Source organism: Vulpes lagopus, chromosome 22 (assembly GCF_018345385.1).
Source record: "Vulpes lagopus strain Blue_001 chromosome 22, ASM1834538v1, whole genome shotgun sequence".
NCBI classification, from domain to species: Eukaryota; Metazoa; Chordata; class Mammalia; order Carnivora; family Canidae; genus Vulpes; species Vulpes lagopus.
Window position 1 is genome coordinate 18,346,741 of NC_054845.1, and position 5,760 is coordinate 18,352,500.

Here is a 5,760-nt window from a genome sequence, read left to right on the forward strand (position 1 = left end):
TTCCAACCACCCTGTGTATAAGCTTTAACAGTCATAAGTTTGTTTACCTTGATTTAAATTTTTATCTTTTCTTAGCTGCTCGTATTCAAGATTTGGAAAAGAAGAAACAGTGGTGAGCTGGATTCTGGATTTTGATTTTGATGAGACGTTCTTGAGAAATTTTATTATTCTTGATTTTTAAAACTTTTGTACCTGTAATATAACTTTGGTCTGAGGCCTTATTTTTCTCTCTGTGGTTTAGTAATTAGATTCTGGTATTCCTATTGGGTGTGAGGGTAGCTATAGATTTATAATTTTATGAGTGTTTGAGGTTTTATTTATTTTAAAGCTTGCTGTTTTTTATATTATGCCTTGCCTGTTTATAGCATTCAACATTAGTCTAAATTCATTTAAAATGTACTTTAACCTGAATTTCTCTTTCATCTGTTTTCAGAAAGTATTTGTTTTTCTAAAAAAATTAATGTGAGGTTTCATGGCTTATACCTTGTTTTTATAGTCACATATACAGTAGATATTTACAATTTTACTCTAGTTAATTTGTTTAGTGTTGATCATTACACCCTTTAGACAAAATTGGTGGAAAAGCGTGATTATTTTTTCCCTTAAGAAGTTGGATCTAAAGTGTCTCTTAGGGTGTGGGTCAATTCCTTTGGGATATGCAAGATTCTATTTTGTGAAGTGCATTAACAGGTGATCACATTTCATCCCAGGAGAGCTGCTAGGAAGTAATATTGATTTGGTTTGTTATGTTTGGGTCTTTGGGTCTTGAGTTTCTTAGGCTTTCCATTCTTTTTGTTACTCTTTATTATTTGATCTTGAAAGTAGAAAATGTATGCCATGTATTTTTTAAAGAAGAAACCTGGAAGGCTTTTCAAGAGTGAGCTTTTGGGGGTCAAGTCTGTTATTGGAGTTTTACTTCTATTTTAGGATTTCACACTGTGCTTGGCACATAAAAAGGCCTTCAATAAATGTTGAAAAAAGGAATTAGAGAGAATTAATTATCACCTAGGACTTATATGACCCATGAGAGGGCATAGTTGATGCTATTTCCAACTTGTTGATAGAAAACTGAGACAATGAAGAAACTAACTTAGGATCTCACAACATGAATGAGCCATAAGGAGCCTAAAGCTGTGGAAAAGTGTATATATTGTATTTTTAGCTTTGCACTATAGTCAATAAGCAGTGCAGAGCTCTTTTAGTATGTGAAATAGTGGTATGTGAATAGCCACTTAAATGAATGATACAGATAAGATGGATATACATACAATTCATAGAGGAAAGTGTGATTTCACATGGCTTTGAATGGTTAACAGGATATGGACAAATTGAGAAAATTAATCTAACAAACAACTGCCCTCAAATTTCTTCATCAGGTAAAATATTGCATCATCTTACGTTGGCTAAATGATTCACCATCTGTGTAATTAATTATTCCTCCTCGTTTTCTTGATCAGCTCCATTTTATAAAGAGAACATTTCAGTAGGCTTTGACATTGCTGGCAGTGTGTCAAGCCACTGTGAGATCTGTTTACATATTTTCAATGTATTGTTTTGTAATTGTACATTCCTCCTTTGACTTCTCTCTTCTCTTGTTCCCTGTACCCCTTCTGTCATGCTTTAAGTATCTTCTTTGGAGAAATTTGTGTGGCAGGATGAGCAACAGAAGGGAAAGTAGCAGAGATGGAGAGTACTGAGACACTTTGGATTCCAGCCAGTGGCTGTAGCTGAAGGATGGGAAAGAAACATCACAACAGAACTGGATCCTCCTATTGAGTGGCTCTAGTCTCTGCCAGGAGTCAGGCTTGCCCTGCAGTGTTAATTTCTTTTCTTTTGTTTTATATTTGCATAGGACTATGCTCTGATTTCTTATATTTTCACTGTGATATAGTTGGATGTCCTACCTTCAGTGTTTAAGAGTCATCTAGCTTGCTATCATCCTCCCCCAAGTCATGTTTGCCTAAAAGCTGAGACAAAAACTCTACTTATAAACCCCAAGGAATGAAAATAACAGTTAAAAAATTATGGTGCTCCATGGACATATTTGCAATATTTTCTCAGTTGTTATTATAAGCATTTTATATTTAAATGTAAACATTATTTTTAAAAAGCACTTTTTTTTCCCTGAAAGATGGATTTTCATTAAAATTGATTCTGGCCTCTAAGCAGAGAGTTAGCTGCAAAAACATTTTGCAAAAAAATGCAGACAGTTCAGGACTATAATTTGGGATTATTAAAAAAGTGTATTCTCAGATTTGAGTACTGTTTTCTCAGTTCACCATGATATTACATCTTGGTTTTAAGCATTAACAAGATAAGAATTGGGATACTTTCACAGGTAAAGAAATTTCTTACTTTTCTTAGCCTCTATATTAAAAGTGAAAGAAAATGAGAGTGATATAACCTAGTGGATAACACTTCTTTTTTCTAGTGTCACCAAATGATCATTACATCATAGGGCTCTGATCTCCATGTGAATGGGGAAATTAAACTACACTCCTGAAAGACCTTAGTTGAAGATTTCAGTAACTTTCATCTGGTGTTAAGCTTTTGAAACTTATATGAATATAAATATGAAAAAAAGAATCATGTCCTAATAAAAGGTCATTAATTCAAAGGTTTATCACACAATAAATTTATCTAGAGGATGTACAATTCTATTTGTGAATTTGGAGAACTAGATATATTTTTGAGAGAATCCTTGGTTTGTGTTGGGAATGGCAATATTTTATAACTAATGTACATTCCTGAAGACCTTGTATCTCTCTTTATTTTGTTATAATAGGGAAATATTGATTAATTAATCAAGTATTAATTAATCCTGTTAAATGGTAGAAAAATAGACATTTATTAGAGAAGTGACTTTTGAGTCAAGGTCTCTAATAATTTGAGGAATGTAGTTAACATATTTAGTACAAATATTATCCTAACCTAACAACTTTTTCTTTTTCCGATTATATATTGGTGTACTATCCAGAGTAACATAATACTGATACTTCTTCCCATATACAACCTTATTTTTTTCATTTATCTTACTTTTTACAATATGTCTAATCACTCTTTATAGGATTTTTATTTTTACTGCTTGACCTCAGTTTCTTTTTTTTTTTTAAGATTTTATTTATTCATGAGAGACAGAGAGAGAGAGAGAGACAGAGAGACAGAGAGAGAGAGAGACAGAGAGAGAGAGAGAGAGGCAGAGACACAGGCAGAGGGAGAAGCAGGCTCCATACAGGGAGCCTGACGTGGGACTTGATCCCAAGACTCCAGGGCCATACGCTGGGCTGAAGGCAGACACCAAACCAAATCCATCCAGAGATCCCCTGTCCTCAGTTTCTAATCCCAGTCCATTAACTTTTAAAAATATTTTTTTTGGAACCTGGCACAATCCTCAACTTTTGAATGCTCGTTCAATCTTTGCTTTTTCGGTCCATGAAGTTTTCAAGAATGTTCTCTTGAAATAATCAGTTTCTTAATCCGAGTTCAGTTAGCAACAATATTACTTATCTTCCTTCTGCTATCAACTGAGGATATCCTGATGAAGTCAAGTATAAGTTAAAAATAAATGACATAAAAAATGAAATCAAATAAAAAAATACCAGAATAAAACGCTTAATTCTTCAACACCCAAGTAGGAGTTGAATCCAAGTAGGCACTTTTGACTGTTTGCAGAATTCAAGGATCAGGCTGTTGGCTTCTTTTTCTTTATCCTTCTCTTCTTCCTCCCATTCTCCATCTCCTTCCTGTTTCTCTTTTTTTCCCCTCTAGAGTCTTATTTTCCAGCAAAAAAAAAAAAAAAAGATTTAACCTCAATAAAATAAAAATTTTATCTTTCAATGACTCAACTCAGAAATCCCCTAATCTGGAGGAAGAAATAGCTGTATGGTCCATTCATGAGGATGTGCAGGAGTATTTAGGAAGATGGAACTTTATTGTTTACGACAGCAGTTGAGGAGGACAGAATACATCTTCCTGGAAGAAATAGGAGGCCAAGGAAGAAATCAGATTTACTATAACAAACGTACTATATAAGAGGAGGTGGAGTATGAATGTACGTGGGTGACCTGGTTTTAGTCAAAAAAGAAAAAATTCTTCTACGTCATTTCAATGTAATCTGCTGTCCTTTACTTCATTGAGTCGGTAACTTCAAGACATGTTGCACAACTTGCTTCTCTGTGAGCCTCAAAAATGTTTAATTTAAAGAGGGTCCAATACTCTCCTAGCACATGACCTGTATTACCATAGATAACCCCTCCTCATGGCCAGTGTTGCTCTTTAGAGCCTTGCAAAATCATTTGTGTTTACCCTCAACAAATGTTAAGAAAACAAGCTCGTCAGAGCTGTTTGTTCTGTGTTCTGTTCAGCACATTAGAAGATGATTTTGATGCAATGATAATCATTGTGCAAAAAAAGGCGGATAATGAATTAAATTTTTTAGCTTAGAAATATTTCACTCTTTAGAATGACAGTTGCTTAATGATTTGGTCATTTTTATTTTATGAAACTGGTGCTGTAGCCATGTTTGGGCCCAACTTGAAGAAATGTGTAGGCCAACATTAAGTGGAGACTTTGATTGATATGATTTATGTAGCTTGCTTCACAAATTATACCAACATTTGCAAAATTATTTCTACTTAAAATGTAGTGATTGTTCAGAATTTATGTTCCTACAGTGATTTCTACTAAAGATTTAGTTCTATTATTAAATATTTGTTCTAGTTCTAGTACTAAATATTTGAGTCAGCTCAAAATAATGAGCTGACTTTGGCTCACTTAGATATTTATTTCTTATATATATAAAACAAAGGAATTGAAAAGATTATTTTAGGATCCATTTCAGCTATATAAAACCATCTGTCTACATACTTTTTTATAATCTGTTCGAGGAGAATTTCGACAATACATTTAAAAAGTTTTCAATTTCCCACGAAGCATCTTTCAACAGAAAAGAATACTGTTTCCTGATGTACAAAGCCTTTATGGAAAGTACTTAGTATATACTTCCTGAATTACTTATTCTTTGAACAATTCTAGACTTTATAAGCAATCATGAAAATTCAGTGGCATTAAATTATCCAGGTTCTGGAACAAGTAACCTCAAGCAAGGGGATGTAAGATTGAAAAATAGAAAATATCCTTTGCTATTTTAGGTAAGTCTAGCTGAATCAGTTAGCCCAGCCAGGTGATTCTACCAGTAGATTACTGGGAAAAATGTGTAGTTTTACTTCTATTTTACCTACTTCGTTTCTTATATTACTTTAATTTTAAACATAAAAATGAATCAAAGAAGTTGTAGATATTTTCTCTCATTATTTGATTTTTATTGAAATTCCATTTTCCTAATTTCCCAGTAATGTCATAGTATTTTTGAGCATTGCTGCCTCTACAATCATGTAGCCTTCCTATGAAATTGGATCTTACTTTGCCTACTCTTCCTAAGTCGTTTCATGTTGTTGCCTCTGTTTTTCCCAGATATAACCGACATGCTGGAAAGAGGATGGACATTAGCTTAGAGCTGAGGTTGGAACTTGGCTCTGCAGCTTATTAGCTGTGTGACCTTGGACAAGCTACTTAGCTCTCTGGGACTCATTCACCAGCTTTGTGATATAGAGAGAGCTTTAGCTATGTTCAGTACAGAGATTGCTTTGAAGATTAGCAAATAATGTATTAGCAAATACCTAGGTCAGCAATTAGTAGGTGATTCACAAATGGCAAGCACCTCCGCTTTCCAGCAGGATCATATGTATCATCATTGGAGCC